This window comes from Rattus norvegicus, chromosome 3 (genome assembly GCF_021556685.1).
Source record: "Rattus norvegicus strain SHRSP/BbbUtx chromosome 3, alternate assembly SHRSP_T2T, whole genome shotgun sequence".
Lineage (NCBI taxonomy): Eukaryota > Metazoa > Chordata > Mammalia > Rodentia > Muridae > Rattus > Rattus norvegicus.
Genome location: NC_141536.1, coordinates 49,891,635 through 49,904,895, shown reverse-complemented (window position 1 = coordinate 49,904,895; position 13,261 = coordinate 49,891,635). Strand labels below are relative to the sequence as shown.

The following is a 13,261-nucleotide window of genomic DNA, read 5'->3' as shown; positions in this document are numbered from 1 at the left end:
TCTCCATAGAGAGCACTGGAAAGTTCTGCAATGTGAATGGAGCTTGTTCACTAGTGAATTTCCCAAGAATCTTCCAGTATTTTATAGATTATATACATGCCTTTACCTAAGAGATCTGATGGCTCCTGTCTGTTTCCCGACACCCTCTGCTTACCTCAGATCTCTGAGTGGGTGCTTAGGTGTGGCTGAAGATCCAGGGTTCTAACTGTACCGGCCGTTCATCATCTCCCCCTCCAAATGTCTTCCATAGGCACTTGGCATCTTGTGAAGTCTTTCAGTGGCTCTGGGCTGATCTAGATCCCTTGGTGCTCCTGCGTTGCCTTCTAGTTTCCCTAGGCACTCCTCCCTTACTCTTACTTGCTACAGATTTGATTTCTATAAATCTTCACTGTTATTTTCTTGGGGGGGGGCGGGAATGGTTGGAATAAATCAGAAGGAAGTAAAAGAATTTGATATTCTCGATGAAAACACTCGTTCTTCTATGACCACTTGCCAGATTGAAAACCCAGGTCCTCCCTCGTTTACTTAAAACAACTGACACAACCTCACCGTGAGACTCATTTTTGGGTGTCTACAGCATCGTGAGATTCTCGGTGTATCCCTGCTACCCTGCTTCAAAACATGAACGGAGATGCAATCTGGTGGTTGTGTAATTCCCTGCCTTTTGTGCATTCTCTAGTTGATTTTTTTTTTCACAAAAACTTGAGTTACTTTTTAAATTCGATCTTGTTGGCCTGCTGTTTGTTGTAACCTCCCAACAGCTCCCCATGTTCTAAGAGACATTTTCCTGCCCGGGCTGTAATCTACCTGGTCTGTGTGTGGCCAATCAGTGCTAGGTCTACCCCTATTTCTGCTCCAGCCAAGTTTCTCAGCTTATGGTGCACCAGGCTCTCTGTGACGACCTTTATCATGTGTTTGAACCTGTACTCCCTTCCCCCAGATTGTCTTCATAACAGCATTCTTTACATCTTTCAGTTCTAAAGCAACACAGGTCAGGACAGGTCGTTCTGTGGTGCATTTGGCTACCATGCTTAGGCCTACGTTAACCTGACTGCCATCACCTTACTTGATGTGTGGGCTTGCCTTTCTTTCATCTCCATGAAGATGAGGTAGGCAAAGATGTGGGATCACCTCGAAAGACGGCTGAGCCAGTGCAGGCACCTAGCACCAACTCTGAACACTTGAGTTTGCTCCCCGAGACCCACATGATAGAAAGAGAAGACTGACTCAAAGTTTTCTTCTGACCCTGACACCAGTATCATGTCATGCACATTCCCCCACAGACAAAATAGACATGTAATGAGAATAGTTCTCAAGAGGAAAAAAGGGGACATTAGGCATGTCCTCACACTTTTCGAGTGATTTCGAGCATTTCCTTAACTACTTTGTCAGTCACGGTACGCTTAGACGGTTAGTCGTGAATGCATGTCTATACTTAGTAATGCGTTTAAGGTGTCCCTTCAAAATCTTTGCCATCTATTATGTAAATTAATATTGAGTCCAATTTTTCCATGCTTTCAAAAATACCTTCTCTTTAAAATGTGATATTAAATCACAAAAATATCGTTCTCTGAAAGCACAAATGGAATCCAGGATATTACGAAAGAATCACTTTTTTTCCCCGTCCAGGAAATCCAGAACCTTCTACTTACTCCTAAAGTCTGGTTAACGAGGCCGGACTCCATGCCTAATTCTCTGTTAGAGCACTTGTTATTTTTATTTTTCCATCGGAGTTCTTACCGCCAGCATCAAAATTAACTCTGGAAGATTTATGTGGAAAAGGAGTCTGCTGAAAGGATATTAGCTGTTCATAGAATAGTTAGGAACCCCGGAGGAGGGAAGAACAGAAAGAAAGGGCAGGCGAGATAAAGCAGAGTATTCAGCTTTCAATCTTAAATGGTGAGGACAAGGCTTCCCGCCAACAAACAAATACCAGAGGAATGTTCTGTGCCCGCCTCATTGTTGTCACTGGCTCCTGGGTGTTGTCTCTCCACCCACTTCAGCTGTGATTGGATTCTGGGGTTAAACTGCTCCCAGAATGTGTTCTGTCCAGCCTCCTTGTTTTCTCAGTAGGTTCCAGATGAATATAAAAGCTCGATAGTTTTGGAGGCTAAACGTTATAGATCACCACCCGATCCCTGTGGGTGAGTCAACATGGCAGGGAGATTGGGGGAAGGAGAGGGAGGGAGGGAGGGAGGGAGGGAGAGAGGGAGGGAGGGAGGGAGAGAGAGAGAGAGAGAGAGAGAGAGAGAGAGAGAGAGAGAGAGAGAGAGAGAGAGAGAGAGTAGAATGTCTGGAAGAGCCTCTGGGGGAAGAACAGCCCAGCCCAGGGGTGGTGGCGGGGGCAGGGTATGCCAGACTGTTGCAGTAATTATTCAAAAAAGAATCTAACATCCCACACTAGGGCCGGCACCTTAGGGCCACATGGCATTAGCGGGTACATTCATCTCAGTGGCCACCAGTTCAAGGACACCATACTACCCCCAGCTATTCTCTGGCCTAGGCGGTCTCTCCACCCCCATTGCTAGCCATCCTTTCCCAGCTGTCTCTCTGCCAGCCGGGAACTCTGGCAATCTCAGTCCCAGCAATCACGACTCTAGAGGCCCCAGCAGTGGCTGGCCTTCCACTGACTCTGCCCACACTCCCAGCAACCGCCCCCTTGTCCCAGCAGCGGCTACCCTCTTGGAACTCTCTGCCCTGCTGTTTGCATCCCCAGCGTCCGCCCCCAATCAGTTATAGTATAAACTCCCAGCAACCCGTAAAAATGAAGACTCAAAAAGCTTGTAATTTAGCAATCAGGCTTGTATGTTAAATTCTCAGTCCACAATATGCCCACACAATAAACTCAGAGCCAATAGATGATATAAACTGCCCGCCTGAATAAGATAAATTGACCTACAAAAATCCATCCCTTAAGAAATATTCAAAACTACTTGTGGCGATTTAAGGCCACACAGATCTGGGTCGTCCTTCTCTGCCTCCATCTTGGTTCTTCTCTTCTTTTCCTTTTCTCTCCTCCTTACAAAATCTTTGTCCCCGCTTTGCTTTTTACTGTCCAGTTGCAGGCCTCCCCTTAACTTGTGCCAGCCCTCACCTGCATATAGACATCAACCTACAAGACTAAGAGATGCTGGGAGGACTTTGAAGGTGCCTCAGTCCCTGTTTTCTGGTGTTGTTTTTAGACATTCTAGTGAGTGTGGAATGCTTTTGAATAAATTATTTCATGTTCAAGTTGGATTAATTTTTTAACTCTTTTATCAGTCTCTAAGTATTCTGCTAGTACTTATTGGAAAATTTGCTTTATTATTGTAGATGTTTATATATCCTAAATACAAATCCCTCGTGGGTTGGTATAGATCTTGCACGATGGCCTGGAATCTGTATGTCACAGGGCCCATCCACATCTGAACTGCTATAACTTTCCTCTAATGTTGGGTGCTCACCTGCTCTTCCTAGGGGACCTTTGTCTTTACGTAGCACTCGAGATCCACCCCTCTGTCGCCTTCAGATGCTTTACTCTTCTTACCTTCATTGGGGTAAGCCATACATTGATGAAATGACATTTACATGGTGCAACAAAGGGTGTTGAGATTTCCTTAGTTCATTTTTCATAAATGTATCTCATTTCCCAACAACACTATTTGTGAATTTCCCCAGAAGGGTCATCTCTGAGAGTCAGTGGACTCTGTTCTGTCACTGAGAAGATCTCATTATTCATTGTCACATTGTCGTGATTTCCACAGTGCCACAAGAAAGCTTCTGGTACATGACAATACCTGCCACTTACTGTGGTATCTGATGCCTTTCAACAATGGTTCAGAGTTTACAGAGCATACATTTTGCACTTCTTTTCTTTTTTTATTTGTGGTAAAGCTTTATTTTTTTCAATGTACTTTTTTTTTTTCTTTCTGGAGCTGAGGACTGAACCCGGGGCCTTGTGCTTGCTAGGCAAGCGCTCTACCACTGAGCTAAATCCCCAACCCCCAAGCTTTATTTTTTTAATTGCATTTTTAATTTACATTTTAAATGTTATTCCATTTTTCCATTTCCCCTCCAGAAACCCGCTGTCCTACCCTGCCCCCTGCTTCTATGAGGGTCCTCCCTCACCCACCCACCGACTCCCTCCCACCTTCCCATCCTGACATTCCCCTGCAATGAGACATCAAACCTTCACAGGACCAAGCACTTCTCCTCCCATTGATGCCCAATAAGGCCATCCTCTGCTACATACGTGGATGGAGCCAAAGGTCCTTCCCTGTATCTCTTGGGATGGTGGTTATCAGTGGGAGCTCTGAGGCATCTGGTTTGTTGATATTGTGTTCTTCTTATGGGATGGCAAACCTCGTCTTTTCTCTAACTCCTCCATTGGGGACCCTGTTCTCAGTTCAATGGTTGGCTGCAAGCATCCGCCTCTGTATTTGCAAGGCTCTGGCAGAGCCTCTCAGCAGGCAGCTATATCAGGCTCCTGTCAGCAAGTACTTCTTGGTATCCACAATATTGTCTGAGTTTGGTGGCTGTATATGGGATGCATCCTCATGTGGGGCAGTCTCTGGATGGCCTTTCAGTCTCTGCTCCAAACGTTGTCTTCATATTTCCTGTGAGTATTTTTGTTCCCCCATTCTTAAAAGGTCTGAAGCATCCACACTTTGGTCTTCCTTCTTCTTGAGCTCCATGTGGTTTGTGAACTGTATCTTGGGTATTCCAAGCTATTGGGCTAATATCTGCTTACCAGTGAGTGCATACCAGTGTTTTTCTGTGATTGGGTTACCTCACTGAGGATGATATTTTCTAGTTCTGTCCATTTGCCTAAGAATTTCATGAAGTCACTGTTTTTAATAGCTGAGTAGTATTCCATTGTGTAAATGTACCACACTTTTTTTGTATCCATTCCTCTGTTGAAGGACATCTGGGTTCTTTCTAGCTTCTGGCTACTCTAAATAAGGCTGCTATGAACATAGTGGAGCATGTGTCCTTGTTACATGTTGGAGCATCTTTTAGGTATATGCCCAGGGTCCTCAGGTAGTTCAATGTTCAATTTTCTGAGGGACTGCCAGACTGATTTCCAGAGTGGTTGTACCAGCTTGCAATCCCACCAACAATGGAGGAGTGTTCCTCTTTCTCTACATCCTCACCAGCACCTGCTGTCAACTGAGTTTTTGATCTTAGCCATTCTGACTGGTGTGAGGTGGAATCTCAGGGTTGTATTGATTTTCATTTCCCTGATGACTAAGGATGTTGAATATTTCTTTAGGTGCTTCTTGGCCATTCGATGTTCCTAAGTTGAGAATTCTTTGTTTAGCTCTGTAGTCCATTTTTAAAGGGTTATTTGATTCTCTGGAGTCTAATTTCTTGAGTTCTTTATGATTGTCTTTAATACTTTATGTCAATAATATAAATGAAATGTTCTTACTTTCATTTTTGGAGTTTTTACCCACAATATAGTGAAGTCAAAATTTTTACTGGCTAACCAAACTTCTCCAACCTTGCTGAACTTATTAGTCCTGAGCCTTTATTAGTTGAAGCTTTTGAATTTCTCTTACAAAAGTTCGTGGCTTTGTTGAACTGAAACATCTTTAGTTCTTGTAACAGGATGCTATTTTCCTCCTTGCCTAGTTTCCTTGGTTAGATCTATTCTAGTCTCTTTTCAATATGTTGTTGCTGGTTCCTACGCTTGCCAGAAAAACAAGTATTTCTGACTCCTCAGTACCTGAAGTCTCCAGTTCAGCTCCGTTGTGGTTAGTGTTTTGTTTTACAAAAATAAAGAGAGAAGGAATATGTTTATTGGCTGTTTAGTCAGGAGTGGGGGAGGAAGTGCCTTTGCCAGCCCATTCTGAGGCATCCCTTCCCCATGAGGGACCAGCCACACTACAAAGACATATAGTATAGGATAGAGTTTATTTGGGAGGGGAGTTGAGGGAGTAGAGACAGAGAAAGGGGGAGAGAGAGAGAGAAAGAAAGAGAGAGAGAGAGGGAGAGAGAGAAGAGGTTGACCATGAGCACATGGAGAGGGAGGTAAGGAGCAGGAGCAAGGACAAGAGAGCAAGAGAGAGAGGAGGGGGCAAGGAGCCGCTTTTAGAGTCAGGCACACCTGACTGTTGCCAGGTAACTGTGGGGCATAACTTAGACAAAATGCCAACAGTTAGTGCCATATTTCTCATGATTTTAACATTATGAGATTTACCATGGCATCTCACAGCCTAGCATGTTATCTGTTTTGTTCAATGTTTCCTGAAGACACTGAGCAGAGTTCTACAATGCTAGTTAGGTTGTGGTGTGTGTGTGTGTGTGTGTGTGTGTGTGTGTGTGTGTGTGTGTGTGTGTGTGTGTCAGGCTAGGCTGACTCCATGACAGGCTTCAAATCAGCAGTTAAAGAGACTAAGCCTAAATCTCTGGGCACATCCAGGCAAGTCAATCACTGAAACAAACAAACCAACCCAGGCCTCGGGCACCCGTTAGAAACTGCCCTGCCATCAGAAGTTGCCCCTGCCACCTGGCCTGAGGCAAGGGCAATGGGTATGCAACAGTTTCCAGACTTTCACAGCAACAATTTCCAGCCCGCTGTGCCCCAGCAATGATTCTGGAATGTTCCTTGAGATTGAGCCAGCAGATTAAGATAGAGGTCACCTACCCCTCCCCAGAATTCCCCTAATGTGCTTTAAATCAGGACTGTGAGCTCACCAGGGCACCTCCATGTTGGTAGATGGTAGACCCCAGCATTCGGACTTCTGCAGAATAAAACACTCCTTGCTTTTGCACACTACTTGAGTCTGGGGCATCATTCGGTGAGTCATGAACGCTTACAGTGCATGTGGGTGTGTTTCCATGTGCACATCTGTCGTTAGTGAAATCAGTTCTCCATTTTGGATGGTGATGTTTTCATGTCTAGGGTTTCCACTTGTATCTGAACAAGATTTCTGTTTTTCTGCTCAAAATTTCAGTTGTCCAACGCATTTTTGTTCTTGTTCTTTTTGAGTCCCCACCCATCATTTCCAATGTGAGTCCATCATGCTGCATCTGCTTTCATATCCGATGGATAATATTTGTTCTGCTTCTTTTATGCTATTTCTTATTATTTTCATGTTTTGTCCACAGAGCACTGAATCTATATTATATAAGAATATTGGCACACTCAGTATTTCCCATAGGGAACATGCTTGCTCTCTTACCAAGCTGCTAGAGATGAGGCTTGCATCAATCTAGTCAGTCATCAAGCTGCACCTGAATGTTGATAACTAGTGTCACTGAAATTAAATTATTGACTTTCTGAAAACATTCTGAGGGCAGAACTTGTATCTTTTCTTCAGCAGAGCCTCAAGTTTAAGCATCACTGAGGTTTCTTCAGGTTGTATGATATCAATATGTGCTTTTCAGATCATCCACAGAGCTATTTCTGATGCACACTCTGTCTGTCCAACTCTTGGGTTACTTCAGAGTTCTATTTCCCTGGCATTTATCCCCCCACCCCCATTCCCTATTTTAGAAGCACAGAATGCCTCTTTGGTCTACTTGTGAGTTCAGTGGGCAGCCACTGAAAGTCTATTGTACTCCAAGGAACATTTCCAGCTTCTCCACTCAAACTTGTCTGATGGGGAATCTCATTCAGACTTTTGGCCCCAACTTCTAATCGTGGGTACAGCACATTGCTGAAAGGTACTTAGGGAAGCATCCTACCGCACAGAATAGGAGGGGTATTTCTCAGCTGCTCTCTATTAGAGCACACACTATCAGTTGTTAGACAATGCCAAGTACTGATTTTGCTTCTGTGAACAACTGGATCAAATTCTTCACTTCCTGTTCCTGTCATTCATTCTCCTCTGACAATGTCTTCTAGTCAGAAACAACTGCACTTTGAGGAAAAAAATTGTGTCTTCTGTCAAATAAAAGGCACAAATTAATTCCTTAGTGGTTTTGTGGTACAAGCTGCAGGCTTGTTTACCACTTTTCAAAACAGCATGAGTTTTAAACTTCTGTGACATCGCTCTCTTTGATTACTGCAGATGCTGACTGAGTATGAAGATCTTTCCAGGTTACTCACATCGGCTTTGTAAAGTGACAGATTATTTAATGGAACATGTTTTATTTGAAAGCTTCTGTAATCAACTTTTGACTAATGACTTATCTCTATTTAAACTACTTTTGGCTAACAACTTGCAGACCAGAATATCCTATCTACCCATAAACAGCTAATGCCAAAAGACTGCACTATAGAAATAAATGCCTATTGATTGGTCTTAAAATCATTTTTTTGCATCACTTTGAGATCCTATTACAGACACGATATCCTATAAGTTCTAACTAATCTGTGATAAATCTCACACAAAGGCATCCTCACACACATAGTAAAGATTCAACCACATAAAAATGAGATGGTCAAATTTGCTTTAACAGTAGCATCTAATCCATCCCAACCACCTCATTAAAACATCTCTAAGTAGCTTAGGAGATGGATCCGAAAGTAAAGCCTCCTGTCACCAAGTCTAAAGACCTGAGTTCCATCCTCAGGGTTCATGGTGTTAAAAATAGAGAACCAATTTCTAAAAATTACCCTCTTACCTACATTCCCATATAATGGCTTGTGAAACCACTCCAAAATATTGCTAAAATCTCTTACCTGTCCCAGTGATGGCATGTTTTCCCTCTCAGTCCAGGACTCAGTTGAGAATTGTTCTTTGTGCTTGGTGGTCATGATTCTTCAGTTCCTTACAACCTGGAGTGGTTGGGTGGTCCTTCGCTGTAGTCAAGTTTGTGTTTTCCGAGTGTTAATAATGCCAATGTGACCTTGTTTAATGTAAATGTGGGGCTATCTAATTTTCCTTGTGTTCAGATTCAGGCAATGCTTTCTTGTCACAGAGGTCAGAACAGTTCAACGTCAATGTACACCCCCCCCCCCAGTGGAAGTGCTAACTTCAGGAACTTGCTAGGGTTTGACACCTCTCAGGTTCCTGCACCTACCCTTTGTAGTTGAAAGCATTTTCTGAAGAGATGCTCCAAAAACATGAAAATTTTTTCATCATCAAATACCTACCAAGAAGTCTGGTACCAACAGATGGCTCCTACCTGGTTTAGCTGCCATAGTCACCTGTGTTCTCATTCCAACCATGGTGACTCATTGGCATTATACTTCAAGAGTATTATTTTTTCGTTCATGAGCTCACTGTGGCCTGATGAATTTCTACTTCCGTTCAATGGGTTATAACCTGGCTACTACTATTGCTTACTCAGTTTGGGCCAACTCAGCCCCATGTAGATTTACTTCCTACGTGTCCATCACTTTTCAGGTAATTCTGTATCGTGGCTCATTTTTTAGTGACTCTTTTCCATCTTTGAAGTCATCTGGTTGTCCTCAGAGCCTGCCTGTTTTATGTAGAGCCATCTAGGAATCAAGATCAGAAAGCCCAGCATGCTCCTTGTCTCAAAGGTATCATAACGTCTACCTCTCGTATGACAGAACTGTGCTGGCACCGTTATTATCAGTAACACATGTTTTAACTATGGACCTATACACACACCCGGACTTCTTGTCATACCCCCCTCTTTCATAATTGAATGCTTTAACCTCTATGTTTCTATTTACAAATATCTTTTCTGTATGGGGCGGGGGGAACCTGGCTCCCCATCTTTGGTTTACTGACTTGTTCTATTAACAATCCTGCATATAGCCAATCTTTTGACTGTCCAACCAGCAGTCTTGGACCTGCTAGATGTTCTCTCTTCTCTGGATTTTGCCATATCTATCCCCATCTTTCATCAGAGTGGCTGTGATGACATATGACCCTCCAGAGATCAGGCCTGTTAGCTTTCTTGTTGGAGGGAGGTGAGGGCTGTGAGAATCAGGAGACTCACAAGATGAGTCCTTTTGCAAGGTTCTCATGAGATACTCCTCTTCCTGAGGGTCTAACCGTGACACCATTAGCCACAAACCTTTGACTGGGTTGAAGACTCACCCAATGCTATTGTCAATAGCTACAGTTAACTCATTGGTTCTGAAAGGTAAAAGTTTAAAATTGCCCCCTAGACAAAAGTTGAAGCCAAAAGAAAGAAAAATAGTTGGGCCCTGGAACTGCCTGTTCCAGGAACTAGCTGATCACAGAAAGAATAATTGCACCAGCTGGTTCAGCCACTTTGTTCCAGGAACTAGCTAACATAATAACAGCTGACCATAATAGAAGGAACTGGTTAACCATAAATTAGATTAAAATCTTAAAGAACAATCATGAGAAACAGGAGGTTCTTCCTTGTGATTTGGTATGGTTTTTCCTTTAAATATCCCTTCTCCCAGCCATTCGAGGCCGAACTCCTCTACCCCTTCGTGGGATACAAGTCTCGACCCCAGTGCACTGGTTTCTGTCATCCCTATCAATAAACCTCGTGTGATTGCAGCAAGGACGATCTCTCGTGAGTTCTAGGGGGTCGAGTCATCCCGAGACTTGAATGAGGGTCTCCCCACTCCAGCGGTCTTTCAATTCAACAAATTAGACATTTCTTTACATCTCCCCCAGGGAAAGCCATACCATGTTCTTTATGTTATTTTGTTTTTCATAAGTTGCCTGAGTGTGCAATGTGTACGTTAGTACGGGTGCTCACAGAGGCCAGAAAAGGACACTAGATCCACAAGAATTGGAGTTACAGGTAGTTGTGAGCCTTCCTGACCTGTGTACTGCAAACCAAACCCCGATCTCTGCAGGTGCTCTTAACCACTGAGTTTCTCTCCAAATCCCTTTTCTCATCTTTTTAGCTGCATCTACCAGCCATGTCCAAGAAAAGAGAAGTTAAAAGACAGAGAGTAGAAAACAAAATAATGTCCTTCTGTTCCTCCCTAAATAAATATGTCCAAAAAAAAGATACTTGAAAGCAAGTTTGAAATTATTTTGTATCAACCTTTCTGTAGCTCTGTAGTTAGGAGCAAAAATGCTTTGTAAAGATTCTATGCATTTTAAATCCTGCTCAGAGGAGAAATGGAGGGGGGTACAGGAAGGATTGTGGGAGGGGGTGGCCAGAAAGGGGGTCAGTGATGTAAAATGAATAATTAAAAAATAAAACCAATTTTTAAAGGAATTACATGTATATAAATTTGGAAAAAAAAACCCTTTGCAACATGCGTACCAGTTTTCTATCACAGTTGTAACCATCATGTAACTACCAGCTTGGAGTCATGCATACCTGTTACAATGCACTGTAGAAGGTCAGAGGTCTGGATGTTTTTCACTGGGCAAGTAGCAAAGTTCTGGCAAAGCTCTGTTCCTTCTCAAAATGCCAACGGAAAATCTGTTTCTTTGCATTTTCCAGCTTTCAGCCACCAGCATCTCTCGCTTTGTTCCTTCTCCCCTTCTGTCTTCAAAACCAGCAAGGCGGCATTTCCCAATGTCTCTCTGATTCTAAATTTTGTTCTCTCTTCAGCTTCCAAAGCTCTCATGACATCCATTCCTACGTCTGTTCTAGGACAACCTCCCTGTTTTAAAGGTCAACTTATTAGCAACCTTAACTCTCCCTTGCTGTGGAGTAAAACACGTTCAGAGGTTGGCAGGGCAGTAGGATGCAGACATCTGTAGAAGCAGTGATTCTGCTTCTCCCGGAGACAAAAGACGGAATGAGTGAGTGCATGAGTAACTTACAAATCCGTGAAGATCACCATCTTATCAGAAAAGTGGACAAAGATCATCCCCAGTAAATGAAGGAGAGAGCAGCTCATGGCTAAAAGCATTTCAAAGACTTCTCAGTCTATCAATTAATATTCCAACTAGAGACAATACAGGAGACAAGTGTATTCCCAACACCCCCATGGCAGTTCACAACCAACTGTAACTCCAGTTCCAGAGAATAGTCTTCTGCCCTCTGTAGGCACTGCACACAGGTGATGCACATACATCACATGTGAAAACAAAACCTTCCTTACATTTTTTTGAGACAGGGTCTCATTATCTAGTGCAGGCTGACATCAACCTCACAGGGATCTGTGTGCCTCTGCCAGGACCACTGTGCCCAGCCCTAACAATGAAACAATAAAAATATTTATGAGTTAAAAATTAGAATAACTGAAATGCTTGCTGGAATGGAATTGTTTTACTGTGCATTGATATATTATAAAAATAATATGCACTGAATTTCTTTGTTTATAAAATATATATGTAGAGAAGTGTGATAGTTTAGAAAGTGTGGCTAGACTTGACAAACCTAATTCTCTCCATTAAAATCTACTTCTAAATTTTGGTCGGATTTTTCTTATTTTTTCTTTTTTGTTTCTGTTTTACCAAGATGGGAAGAGACTTGGGAAATAACACCTGAGAACATCTTGTTAAGAATTAATATGGCCGACGGTGGGGGGTGAGGGGTGGGGGGTGGGGCGTTTAGTAGAGATATGGCTCAGTAGCTAAGGACACTGGCTACTCTCTCAGAGAATCCAGGTTTAATTCTTGGCACCCACATAGTGGCTCACGATCATCTGTAATACCATTTCCAGGGCATCGAATGCCTTCTTCCTGGCCTCTCCAGACACTAGGCACACACACAAAGCTATAGTCAAAACATCCAAACACATACATATATGAATCGATGAAAAGAAGCAACACGAGGCTAGGGCTGTTGTCCAGCAATAGAACACATAGCTATTCTCAAGGTCTGGAGTCCAAGTCCCTGGGTCAAAGCCCAAACCCAAACCCACACCCAAATCCACCACATCCACAATGATTCCATCCATCAGCAAGAAAACATATGACAGGGTAATATCCATCTGTATGGTGGGATAATGCCTGATATTTTAATATATTTTATTAGCACTTACCTTAAGGTTGCTTAAATCAGTAAAGGCATTTTTTAAAAAAAAAGATTTATTTACTTACTTAATTTATGTGAGTACACTGTCACTGTCTTCAGACACACCAGAAGAGGGCATTGGATCCTATTACAGATGATCGTGAGTTATTGTGTCCTTTCTGGTACTTGAACTTACAGTTTTAACCACTGAGCCATCTCTTCAACCCCAGGTGGTTTTTGTTTGTTTGATTGGGGTTTTTTTTTTTGAAAGTTAAGACTGGAAAAGTTTAATTGAAATATATTAGCTTTTTCTGTCAGTTCTTAGTTTATTGGCTATTCATTTCCTGGTTATGAAGGTAAAAATAATTTCTAGTTTTATGATAAAGAGTAGAAGAAATTATAAAAATGTATTTGAATTTGTTAAAAGTGAAAAATTCCACTTGCCATTTGTTTTCTATGCACTACTGTTGTAAGGGTCTCCTGGATTGTGGAAGACACAGGAACTGAACTG

General features: G+C 42.6%; 1 long non-coding RNA gene across 1 annotated transcript in view; it reads left to right on the top strand.

Moving 5' to 3' along the window:
- Window positions 1-2,063: 2,063 nt before the first annotated feature.
- Window positions 2,064-13,261, top strand: part of LOC134486371 (uncharacterized) — a 35,585-nt gene continuing 24,387 nt past the window's right edge. The window contains exon 1 of the long non-coding RNA XR_015683537.1: window positions 2,064-2,144. This is a non-coding gene — a long non-coding RNA (uncharacterized LOC134486371). The remainder of the gene's footprint in view (window positions 2,145-13,261) is intronic.